This window comes from Rhipicephalus sanguineus, chromosome 6, assembly GCF_013339695.2.
Source record: "Rhipicephalus sanguineus isolate Rsan-2018 chromosome 6, BIME_Rsan_1.4, whole genome shotgun sequence".
Taxonomy (NCBI): Eukaryota; Metazoa; Arthropoda; class Arachnida; order Ixodida; family Ixodidae; genus Rhipicephalus; species Rhipicephalus sanguineus.
In genome coordinates, this window is record NC_051181.1 from 144,050,653 (window position 1) to 144,064,538 (window position 13,886).

Below are 13,886 nucleotides of genomic sequence, written 5' to 3' on the forward strand. Positions count from 1 at the left end.
ACATGATATCTGATTGTACACCTTTGTGAGCAAGACGCATGATTTTAAGAGCGCTCATGGAACAAAAATGACGTTCCGCGTAACTGCACCGCAAAGCATAAACTAATTATTACGCGATTCGAGGCCCGTGTACGTAGATTTAGGTGCACGTTAAAGAACCCCAGGTGGTCGAAATTTACGGAGCCCTCCACTACGGCGTCTCTGATAATCATATCGCGGTTTTGGGACGTTAAACCCCAGATATTATTATTATTATTATTATTATTATTATTATTATTATTATTATTATTATTATTATTATTATTATTATTATTATTATTATTATTATTATTACGCGATGCATAATGAAATGATGAGTTTTCATAAAACTTTGTCCGCAACTTGTGGCATGCGGCAACAAAACCTCGTTTCACTCTTTCGCAAGTTGCATGCCAATTACGACTCACGCGTACTAACAGCGAGGACGTTTTGTACGAATTTAACAGCGTACGTACCTGACGAAGTTGCTTCCGCAGCCCGTACAGCACGTACTGTAAGCACTGCGGGTTTGCATGAGCAAAGTGTTCTTCATGCTCCACTAAAAACAGCGAAAATCTCCAGGCTAGAAAAAAAAAAAACGCGAAACACGCTCTCCGACGGACCGGGTTTCGGAAGTTTCGCGTTTACTTTGTGTAGCGTCTGCTGGCATGGCAGGCCGGGGACGTTGCCTCGCCGCGCTTGCGATAGATGGCACGACGCGCGATTCAAATATGGCGGCACGCTTTGAATTCGCGGTGTTCTCGTCTATACGGATTGCTATGACGGAGGGATCAACCATTTTTTTTTCTTTTGCTTCACTTCTCTCACGCCGCCTTTTCGTTCAAGGCTACGTTCGTATTAAACATATGAGGCGTTCACCCTATATGTCTCATGCGAACATATGCCTTATGTATAGTGTCTAAAAAAAGGTAAACATGAATGACAAGTCAATGAGGAGTAGCGTCCCGTTAACTATATCCAATAATGCACCGGGAAAAAGCCAAGGGGAGATAAAGAAAGAAGTGAAAGATGCATGCTATCACTGTGCTTACGCGGGGCTCGCTATTACATCTACAGTCGGACACATGGGCCATGCGATTCCAAAAATTTCAACAGTGGGGTGCAGAAACGTCTATCAAGGCCACTTAAGCAAGCAGCTCGATACTGAATGCGGCTGTGTTACTCCTATTTGTGCAACGGAAAGTACGAAACGTGTGATAGAGCGCTGTATTCGAGCAGCGAAATGAGCTGATATAACGAAAATAGGCTACCATGTCTGATGTTTCCTCCAACGGGTCGCGATATACTTATAAAGCGCCGGGACTCGTGAACTCCGAGCTGCGCGACCCTTCCTCTCGACTTTTCTTGTTTGCGCGTGCTTCACGTCGTAACTGTCACATCGAGCCCGTATAGCTAAACCTCGCGCCTTTTTCGAGTGTTCCCATGTTGCAACCTTGCTCAAACGAGGCATCCGCAGCCAAAAAGGACAATGCGCCGCGCCCAATCGGCTCGGCACTCGAGCGACTTCAAGGGTTTCCTCCCCGTACGTAAGCTTTGTCCCGCAGATATCTTCGGGTAGGTCGGCCGCCGATTTATGTTCTTTTCTTCGCAGCCTATTCGGTGACACGAATGTACTTGAGCCGCGCGCGAATATACAGAGCGGATGACCTAGCGAGGCATTGTTTCTCGTGAGCCGCGCGCGTCCTGGCACTTCTTCGGGAGCCGGCGGTTTTTGCTCCTCTTGTTATGCGCGTCACGGAGCTCTTATTGGGTCGCCTCGATCAGAGCACACACAGATCTGTGTTTGTCTTCGTTGCCTTTCTTGTGTTCTGTTTCTTTGCGCTGCCATAGTAATCGATCAGAGCAGCAGTGTCTTCGCTTTTTGTATGAAACATGACTTGTGTTAAAACACTACGTGTATTAAAATTTCGTCGGAAAGCGCGATAAGGAATGCGCTTTATTCCTTTCAATATTTTTTTTCGATAACACTCCTTTCTAATAATAATATGCGAGGTTTTACATGCCAAATCCACGATTTCATTATGCGGCAAACTGTAGTGGGGGCTCCAGAAAATTTGCCCATTCAGTGGTCTTTAACGTACGCCGAAATCACACAGTACACGGGCCTCTACCATTTCGCCTCCATCGAAATGAGACCGCCGTTGCCGGGATCGAGCCCGCGAGTTTCGGTTCAGCAGTTGTGCTCCGTAACGACTGCTCCACCGCGGTGGACTAAGGCACTTCTGTGATTCCACAGACGTATAATTAAACGCTAGAAACGATAAACTAAAAATAACGGCAAAAATAAAGGGACGTCTACCAGTCTCATAGCCTAAATGATATCGAATAGATAAGCAACATATATAAGCATGCAAATGTCAATCCATTGATACAATGTGAAACGTTTATCTAATGACTTCGTGTTATGTTCCTTTTATCATTGGACATTCCATTGCTTGTGGAGAAACCGGTGGCACAATGACGACAGTTTCATGTTCATCCAAATGAATCGATTGGTTCGTGTTTTCTTTCTCCATGAAAGCGCGGCAAGGACGCCCGTGTACCGTGTTTTCGCGTCTTTAATGAGATGTTGCTTTTTTTAATGCTCCACAGCTCTGGACATGCTAAAGCACAGTCCTTCAGAAGCTTAGGTTTCGTCACCGCTCTCGAATCGTTAGACTCGGAAGCACGGGTAGTGCGCATGTTCAAAACCGGCACAGCTCAAGCGTACGCAATGATTGACAGAAGGGGGCGCTTGTTTGTTTCTAGCATCCGCCGCGGCAGTACAGTGGTTGCGGTGCTCGGCTGCTGACCCGGAGGTCGCGGGTTCGATCCCGGCCGCGGCGGTCGCATTTCGATGGAGGCGAAATGCTAGATGCCCGTGTACTGTGCGATGTCGGTGCACGTTAAAGAGCACCAGATCGTCGAAATTTCCGGAGCCCTCCATTACGGCGTGCCTCATTAATTATATCGTGGTTTTAGCACGTAAAACAATGGATATATCATTATTGTACTTTTCTAGCCGCAGTCGCAATCGCTTTTAAGGATTTCTTGTTTTCTGTGTTTCGCTTGAGGATTGTAGCATTGTTTAAATTATTCCGGCTTATTTCCCAAATATTTGTTCCCTGAAGAAAACGGAGCATTTGGCCTGAGGATGCCAATTTTACGCCAAAGCTGTTGCTTTGATCACAATTCTGTGTGTCATTGCCGTTGCCAGTCATTAAAAAAAAAAGACCGTTAGCGCCATTTATGAGTCCGTGAGCCTGGAACAGTGAAGGGACAGACAAGGTCCAGAGAAGCGACAGGGAACGAAAAGAGAGTGCGCGCTGCCATACAACGCAAAACTCGTATGGATTACTCCGTCGCGCAGTAAAACGACAAACGATATCTAAATGCTACCTCAGCACAGCCTGCTTTGCGAAGTGTACGGTTCGGTTCACCCGCTTGTTTGGTCTCTGATCAGTAAAGTGCGCTGTTCCTGTGAAAGATTTAACTTTCACTGAATAAATTATCTCACTCTCTCTCTCTAGGATCTGTCAACTCAAGCAGGCGCGCTAAACTCTGCGTCTTATAAAAGTGGGTCGATCTCGAACTAAGGAAATTAGTGAATTTCACGTGTACCTGATATCCAAGAACATCGATAAAATGGATACCACGGTACATATCAGTGTGAACCGTAGTGACCACAACACAGTTAGTCAGTGCTCTCGAATGACAGTATTTTCACTACTGCAATCCAGAATTTAATGCAGTCATTTTGCAGTATCGTATACCGTGACGTTCACCAGTTTCGCTGGCCTGTCACGTCAGCAGGAATCGGTGTCAATATTTTTGTTGGTGGGTACAAGACGGCAGCGAGTTTTGAACCCACGGCCTTCCGTAGTTTGTGTGCATACTCGTGCAAGGTCGCGTACTCATGCAGGGGTACGTTGACTGAACTATACGAGGTTCCCAGTTTCCAGGTTGCTTGCAATTAGATTACTTTATTCGATAATCAAACGTTAACTCGTCGTGGTAGCTCAGCAGACCAGTGGTGTTAATAAGCTCGGAGGTGCGGGTTCGAATCGCGGCCATGTTGCCCTCATTTGGATGGGGTTGAAACGCCAAAACACCCGTACTTAGTGCACGTTAACGAACCCCAGTTGGTCAAAATTAATCCGTGGTCACTCGCTATATACGACGTGCCTCATAATCACATTGCGGTTTTGGCCCTTAAAACCCTAGCAAATGTTATATTTAAACGTGCGCCGTAGCCATTTATGTCACTGACAGTGTAGAAGGGCCGACGAGACAAACGAAGTACTCATCGTCTCGCCTCATGAAGCACCAAGCGATGCAAACGTGCGCAGACATCCATTCAGTATGGCACTTATCGTGTGGCGACGGAGAGCTATCAGTGCACTGCAGTTCTAGGAACAAGAACAGGTCAAACCGTGCTCGCGTCTCTGTCGATTGATCTCAACATGGCTTGGCGCCCGCATGTCGTCGACGAAGGCTGACGAACCTGGCTGAATTATAGCACATGCTGTCGGAGATTAATCCTGTGTCGAAAGCCCCACGTCGTATACCGCCGTTTTTGCAGGTGTTCTGCGAGCGGCTGAGAGAGTGCCGAGTATAGTCACTCGATGACTTCGGTAACATATTTCATAATATGTGGCTATCTTATACTTACGTTAGTGAAGGAAAGAAGTCCTGGTTGATGAGCACCTTCAGTGAACACCTATCTATCATTGAGGTGCTATGTATTTGCGCAGCCTGTGATTTCTGGCGGTGGTTCAGTTGATTTAAAAGCGAGAGAGAGAAAATAAATAATAAGGAAAAAAGTCAGTTTCGCCGCAATGGCGAAGCGATGATTGCGATAGCAATAAATTGTAATGTAACGCGAAGAACGGAAAGCAGCTCGAAATTGCCAGCGCATCGCTCGAGCCCAAAGGACGCACGAAAAGAACGCACACAGGACGAGCGCGAACTTATGCGTCACAGCTCGACACTTGAAGCGCACTGCTCAAACATAAAGCAGGACGCACGAAACAAACGAACAGGTACACACAAGACGAGCGCGAACTAATTGTCACAGTTGTTACTTATTTCTGTTTGAACAGCGCGCTCCTTTCGCAAACGCGGCCGCTGCAGCGAGCGAAGCGAAGCACCCCACCGGCCGCCCCTTCTTTCCTTGAGATAAGCGCACGAAAGCGACGACGCCCTGTAGAGCAAACAGCAACGGAGTTCGCAGGGGCGGGGCGACGATCGTTAAAGCGCGCAACACGCGCGCACGTCGCGCCATCTATGTGGCCACTAAGAAAGCATGCCGAATTACATGGTGTATATAAATAGCTCGCCGTTAGCAGGCTGAGAGAAGGTGCTGTCGTGGCCTAACGTCTAACGCGGCGGGCTGCAAAGCAAGAGGTCGCCCGTTCGATTCCGCGCGTCGGAAAAAAATTCTTAATTATTTTTCTTTGTGGCCTTTCTATATATATACATACTTATACATATACGGTGAATGACGGCGACGGGGACGGACATTTTCCAACTGAGACTGTCCATATAATTGCTATCGCAATAAAAACAATCACAACCACACACACACACGAGAGCGTTCCGCTCAGAGGCGCTCTGACAGGCCAGTGGATCGCAGGAAGGCTAGTAGCGATTGTAAAGCCTTCCCCAACCCCAGTGCAGAGTAGCATACCGGATACAAACTTCTGGTTAACCTCCCTGCCTTCCTCTGCACTTTCTCTCTCTGTCAGTTGATTTAACATTGTTGTTGTTGTTGTTTTCGTCTTACAGTACGACAGTACCCAGCACGTGTGCCTACAATCAACAGTAAGATGCAGGGCGTTGATGACAGGTGCTCGTGTTTTGTCCTCTCCTACGTCTTCGGTCTCGTTTTGTTACCCGTAAACGGGCATCGACGACCGATTCGCCAGGTTCATCCTCATGGTTTTGCTGCGTTCTACCGTAAGCTAACAAGAACACTGTGCGAGAGCCTGTAGATCCGACCATACCATTAGGCGACCATACCAGTGTAATGTAAATTATTGCCTCGCGACGTTCGAAATGTATTTCTGAAACAATAAATTTAACGCCAGAAACGCGATCACATTAGAGAGCAGGCCATGAAAACGAGACGAGCGCGTTTCTATGCATATTTCTGAAAGCCTATGACATTCGAAAAGTTTATTCCTGTTCTTGTTCTTATAATAATAATAATAATAATAATAATAATAATAATAATAATAATAATAATAATAATAATAATAATAATAATAATTATTATTATTATTATTATTATTATTATTATTATTATTAGTAGTAGTAGTAGTAGTAGTAGTAGTAGTAGTAGTAGTAGTAGTAGTAGTAGCAGCAGCAGTAGTATTAGTAGTAGTAGTAGTAGTAGTAGCGTTGCTTAGACAGCTGTGAAGCAACGTTACTAGAACAAACTCAGTTTCAAAGCTCCGTATCTCCGCCAGCGGAGGAGGGTGGTCCGAACGGCAGTCGCGAGAACTAGCGGCGCTGCAGTTCCGTCTTGCGCCACTATCGGCGCGTCGTCTGCTGCCACAGCATAACGCCAATAACGCTGCCGTCCGCCGCGCAGTTGCTCGCGGCAACTGCGCGGCAACTTTCTTATTGTACTAGTTAGGTGGATACTTAGGTGGATATGCATAAGGTCGTCTGTATGCATTGGCCCGTGTGCGTTGTTCATTTATTGGCTAAGAATCGATGTTCGGTCTATATTGCCACGCCGACTTCTTGTTTTATTTTGATGTATTCGGGTTTGACCAGCAAGAACGGTTATCAACGCTCGACGCTGTCCGCGATGCAGTGTTCGAGAAGCTTCGCGATTGTAGTAGATCGTTTTGGTAAGATTGCGCGCTGCACGCGAATGTTCCAGCTTTGTCGAGAGATAACGCCGCCACCAGCGATATCGCTGGAAAGTTCGATAGCGCCTGTATAAAAGCCGACGCGCTTGACCGCTTGTCAATTGATCGACGGTCGACGCTCTGTTCGCCGCTATCAGTGTATTGCTGTAGTTTAACTTTCAGTTTACCGGTCACAAGTTCGGCCAAATAAAGAGTTTCATTTCGGACCTGCTGACTGCTGCCTTCGTCGACGTCACGACCCTGTGACAATATTTGAGCTGTCTACATTGCGCTTAACTTCCAAGCATAGGAGTTTCTATGCGAATGAGGGTTTTCAGAGTAATTTTTATAACTACCACCATAATTTTAGCCGCTGCCGTCTTATCCAGACCAAGAACAACCCAACACGTTTGTAAAAGGCTTTATAGTGCACAAAGAAGCGTACTTACTCGAGATACAAAAACGTTCTAGAAAAACAGTACTCATGTTTCTACAATTTATTGAAAAAAACTTTCTCGAAAAACATCACAAATGCTTTGCAATGTTTACAAGACACGTTTTCGCGACGGTTAAAGAGATACTGACCCAAAATCGGAAAATTTTACGAGAACTCGGTAAATGAACTCTCAGTGTGCGATTACATCGAATAGATGTCGTCTCTGAGCAATTATTTCAGCGGATAATTGTATTTTCGGTGTCCCATCTTTCCACGCCGCATCCTTCTACGGTGCCTTAAACAATTCGAACAGATCGGCCGTGATGTGAGCACAGAGCAGTTATTCGCGCGTACACTGTCGCTAGAAGAGTCGTCAGTATTCAACTTCAGTTTTTCAACTTCACCGAGCAGATGTTCCATGCCCGCCGTACTTTACACTGTACGACAGCCGTTTGCGTTTCGTGCTGTAGCCGTTCACTACGCAGTTAAACTGCTCGTCAACTACAATTATCTTTTGCACAAGTAAGTCTCCGTTCTCGAAGCAAAGTGTGGGATTGGGCTAGTTGGTATTCCATTATTAAACTGCGCAGCGCAAAAAATTTGACACGGTACACAAAGAAAAGACGAGGACCCGCGCTGGTCCTCGTCTCTTCTATGTGTACCGTGTCAAATTTTTGCGCTGAGCAGCCCGTTCCCGAGCCGGCGAGTGTAAAATATTCCGCACATCTTGTTCAATACCTCGTCGTAAAATCTCTCGAAAATCCACTGCTTTGAAGGCGTAGCGACAGCTGACAACTGATCGAATGTTAGTGTGATGCAACTCTCAGTCTCGGTAGCGTATATAGGTAATCGCCTGCCTTTCGTTTTGCTGCTCTATTTCTGGCGGCTCCTCCAAATTGGGCACTGGACGCAGGACGCCGTGCGTTTTGGGGGGGATTTGCGCCTAAACCCCGAACATTTTGGCTTTGAAATGTGGGGTGGAAGTGCTGGGAACAAGCGCGGCACGGCACCTGGCGCAAGTTCCCACTTTCCACGTGGGATCAAAACTTCTTGTCCCGCAACGACACGACGATAGTGCTTTACAATGTCGTCACTCTCAAAATGAACGTCACAGACCTTGCATTTCGCAGTAAGTTTTCCATCTTTGCGATGCAAAGCTTGAATGGCGTAGGGTCTTTTGCAGGTCCGAAGAAGTGTCGTGAAGCGGAGTCGTCGTTGCGGTAGCCGCTCTTGCAGCCCGGCGCAAAGCAAGTCGGCATACCGCACTGTGAATCTGTTCGCCCTCGTTACGCTTCGTACATCATGCACGTGTCTCCGTACAAGACGCTAAGCCTGGTCAAGAACAGTCGCAAAAATGACGAGCTAACAAAGCGCAGACGACGCTGTAAGCTATAACCCACGTGCGCTCGTACATCGGCGGCGCCGATCACAAGCGCCAGCCGCGGGAGCTAGACGTGACTGCAGCGCCACTAGTTCTCACGACCGCCACGCGGACCGCCTCTCCGGCGGAGCTTTTAAACTGAGTTTGCTCTAGTAACGTTGGCTGTGAAGTGTGGCTGTGGCGAAACTTCCCGTATTTGTTCTGAACTGTTTGTCCTATAGCGTTTCCTTTCTTTAGCGGCGTGTTATCCGTGTGCATTGCATATATTGTGCAATGTGTACTGCGATTCGTTGCGAAGATTACGCATCTTGTAATTGTTGAGCAACGTTCGCGCTTTCTATGCGTTATCGTCTTTCGATAACTTTTGAACGGAGCGGGGCGTGCGCAATCTCTTCGATTGCGTAAGCAAACGCTCCTTCTGACAGGGCCGTGCCGTGTAGGCTTCAAATATTTCATGTAGCGTGCTGTTCATTGTTATAACTATGTGCGTAAAAAAGAGACGGAGAGATAGAGTGAGACAGATGGCTGCAGTTAGGAATGCGAGAAGGTTCTTCCACTTACATTCAGCATCTAAAGGATAATAATTGTTGGGTTTTAACGTCCCAAAAGCACGATATGATTGCGAGAGACGCCGTAGTGTAGGGTTCCGGAAATTTCGACCACCTGGGGTTCTTTAACGTGCACCTAAATCTAAGTACACGGGCCTCAAACGTTTTCGCCTCCATCGAAAATGCGGCCCCCCGCTGCCAGGATTCGATCCCGCGACCTTCGCGTTGAGTTCCATAACCACTAGACCACCGAGGCGGGTGGCATCTAAAAGAAAACGTGGGTTATCAGCGTCAAGGACAAGTCAGAGGGGTCATTGATTTTCATTTGAGTTCTGATTACCGAGTGGCATGTTACGAGCGTGGAAAACACATTTTTGGTTTAAACCGATTACACACTGAAGGCAGCATGCCTTTGGAAGTACAGTTCTTTACTTCCAAAACAGTTCATTTATGTTCAAACAGAAAACGGTCCATTTCTAAATGAACTGTTTTCTCGATTCCCTTGTTGTAAAAGCCGTCCTAATTTGCACAAACATACTTTGAGGCACAGCATCCAACGAACGCTTGACAACTTTATCGTGCCTGACGAGAAACTATGTAGGAAGGGCTCGGGCGCTATTTCTCACCCGCTAACCTTTTATACGTAACGAAAGAAAAAGGTGTTATCTCGTTTAACACATTGTTACAATGATGTACCATAACACCCCCCCCCCCATTTTTTTAAAGTATAATCGAAAAGAAAGAAACCGGCGCGGGTAGTACTGTCGGTACTGTACGGTATCTTGTAATATCCCACTTCCTTGATTTCAGAGACCTTTACTTCACCTGATTTTTTAGCGCTGTCAAGCATGATTGATGAGGCAGGTGATCAATGCTAGGGGGCAACGTCACGTGGCTGGAAAGGGTGAGCCATACGTACCTTTGAACAGATAAGGTGACCGTTCGGAAGGTGTCACTCGAAGGACAGCGAAATGCGGTTAATTGGGTCGTGTCTTATCTCTGTAGATACAACGCCCCAGCTCCATGCCTTTCCTCTTCGTATCTCTCTCTCTCTCTCTCTACAACACCACACACAGATCGTTCGGTCCCATAGATTACGACTGTCGGGCTCCTTCATCAGGCGGCATTGTGTTATCGGGCCCAACGGTATAGTTCCGCAAGACGATGTCCGCGGGTTGATGTTATCGTTGAGGTCGCCCGTCTTGTAATTTGCCATCGAAACCTGTTTTGTTCTAATCTGGCTGGCTGCCTAATTCCAGAGTATGTACTCTAGCTATACGCATGGCCTTTTCTGCGCCGAATTCTCAGTACACTTATGTTTTCGCTGCTGGTCATCCTTTGCAATACTGACCTACTGGCCTTTTCATCGTAGAATTTCACGTGTACAGATAATGCTTCACCCCAAATTTCCACCCTCTTTTATAATTAATCTTGATAAACAATCGCGTATACTCTACACGATGGTATACAACTCGATTTATCTCGGAAGAGCCTCGTCGAACATAAACAGCACTCTGCAATGCTAAACTAACTCGTGAAACCACTGACTGCTTTATGATGAAATTTCGGGCATGTTGGGTAACAGGTGTCTCAGCTTGCGACTGCTTCTGCGCAGAGCTGATAGACGGAGCGATCAAGGCGACGGTGAGTTAAGGCAAATTTATATACATATATACAGAGGCGTTACATATTCGGCGCTGGGGCCGACAGCTTATTGGGCTCGCACAGCGGTGCGACGACGACCCGCGATTTCTTCGTTCGCTGTCTCCCTGTCTCCGCACAGCTTGGTTCTTTTATAGCCCTGGGCGATCGCTTGCATCAGCCAGGAGCGCGAAGCCTCCAATCAGGAACCGCCGTTGGTCGCTGGCTCGAACCGGATCCGCGGATGAGAGGGCTTGCCGCACGTTGCGGGAGAGATTTCCTTCGGTTGCGTCAGACGCAGCGCCGGAGTTGCCGGGGATTGCGTAAGGCTCCCGCCTCGTTGCATCAGCTGGTGTTGATGCTAGTTGCGTCAGACGCATCGCCGGAGTTACCGAGGATTGCGTAAGACTCCCGCCTCGTTGCATCAGCGGTTGTTGACGCTGGTTGCGTCAGACGTTTTACCAGCTTGAATGCCTTGTCGAAGCAAGGAAGTTTGGGTTGGGAGCCCTGGCATAACAGCACCCCCGCCGCCAGACAATGCGCCGGAAAGACGAGCTGCTTCCACGTGGCTCGGATGCCGGGCGCGCTCGTTCGCCAGGTCCATCCAGGTTCACTTCCAGGGCCATGGGGACATTTGGCTCCACGCTTCGTTCCGTGAACAGATCCCAGTCGCCAGGCCTGATCCTGGCTCCAGTGGCTTGTCGCCAAGATGTGTCGACTTGCTTTGCTCGTCTCTTCTGACGATCTTTCGTATCAGCACTTGTTGATCGTTCTGCAACTTGTCAAGAACGGTCCGACAACAGACAACACATGACACAAGCAAGTGCCCTCGGTCACCCGACAGAACACCAGACATAAATAGAATAATATATTCCTAACTACGTTTCTGTCGAAATTTTGTTCCCTCTATATCAAGAGGCACATGTGGGACACCAAAACTCTTAAAAGCAGAACTCAAAATATTACACGTGTAACAAACGCAGTGAAACAGAATTCAAAATAATGTTGGCCCCTTGAGATCACTCAGGACGGAAGCGCTCAGCTGAGGCCGCAACGAGGACAAAATTTGCCCCAATTTGCCAGCGAAAAACCGAAAGGATAGCCGAAGACGGCACTGATTAGAACGCGCGACTCAGTGCGTCTGCGTTCGCGTTTAGCTTTCCTTTCTTGTAACGAACGTTCAAGTTGTGCTGTTGGAGTATCATGCTCCACCTTAATAACCGGCCGCTTTTGGACGACATGTTATTCAACCAGGTTAGAGGACAGTGGTCCGTTTCGACCACAAACTTGGAACCGGAGACGTAACAGGCCAGCTTTTGAACGGCCCACACGAGGCAGGTACATTCCTTTTCAGAGGTACTATATGCCTCTTCCCTGCAGCTCAGTTTTCGGCTTAAATACAAAACTGGTCTTTCGTGACCAGTGTCATCTTCCTGGCACAATATAGCTCCCATTCCGCGATCACTCGCGTCGCACTGAATGATAAAGCCCTTGGAAAAGTCGGGCGCCATGAGAACGGGTTTTTCGCTTAAGGCTTGTTTAAGCTTGCAAAACGCATTCTCTTTCTCCGAGTCCCATGTCACTTTAACTGGCTCCGACTTTCGAAGTGCGTCAGTTAGAGGGCTGGCAATGGTAGAGTAGTTTTGCACATAATGCTGATAGTATCCCGCTAGTCCTAAGAAAGCCCTTATCTCAGACTTGGTGGTTGGTCGTGGATAGTTCACGACGGCGGCTACCTTGATCTCTGAAGGTCGACGCCGGCCACGCCCCACAACGTGTCCCAGGTAAGACACCTCGCCGCATCCTAGGTGACATTTAGCAGGTTTCGCTGTAAGACCCGCTTCTTTCAACTTGTTCAGCACGACTCGTAAATGTTCGACGTGTTCTTCCCAGGTGTTCGAGAAGATGGCGACATCGTCGAGATACGGCAGTGCGAACTCGGACAGGCCATTAAGAACGCGGTCCATTAGACCCGAAAAGCAATAAGGCGCATTTTTCAGTCCAAAACTCAGCATAAGGGGACGATACGTTCCGAATGGAGAAACGAACGCAGCGTATCGGCTAGCACGCTCGGTAAGAGGGACCTGCCAATAACCTCGCACGAGGTCTAGCGTGGAAATGTAGTTTGACTTTGACACTGTTTCCACCCTTTCCTCTAGATTTGGTATCGGATAGGTCTGGTCTCGAGTTATGGCGTTAAAGGAGTGGTGTCATCAAATTTCGAGGCTATAACAAGCCTGTTGTGGGTTTCCTCTGTATGCAAGGACACTCCACACGAAGGGTCGGACACAGCAAACGTCTAGAATATATTTTAATTCACTTCCAAAGTGTACCTAAATACTCATTCTCCCGATCGAAACCCATCGCTAGCGCGCCAACACTGACGTAGATCTGTAGGATGGGCAACGAAAGTTGTAGTGACGTCACACCAAATCTGCTGTAGTAACGTGAGTGACCTCCGGACCCTCGCCACTTCCGCAACGTACGTACCGGCTGTAGTGAACTAGAATATATTCTAGTTCACTATAGTACCGACAAAGCATCGGTTGCTACATCACTCGCCGTGTTCCGATCGCTTCATGGCTATGTGCGTCACAGCCTTGTGTGGTCACGTGACCACGCCTCCTACACTTCTACGTCACTGCCCAACCTCGGCGCCCAGAAACGGAAACCGAAAGTTGTCCAAATCAAAAGGCGATATTAAATTATTTAGCGAGAATACATGAATCTTGGTGCGTGCATCATACTTCCTGGAGCTATAGGAAACGCTTACAGCAAAGAACGCGCAAGCCACAAATTTGGTGGCACCACCCCTTTAAGGCGCCGATAATCGATGCATGGCCTAGGATCCTTTCCCGGCACTTGAACCAATATTAGAGGAGATGTATAGTCACTCTCACCCGGTACTATGACTCCCAACTCAAGCATTCTATCGATTTCCTCTTTCATGATCTGCTTCTGCACAGGGGAACATCGATATGGCTTACTACGGATTGGTTCCT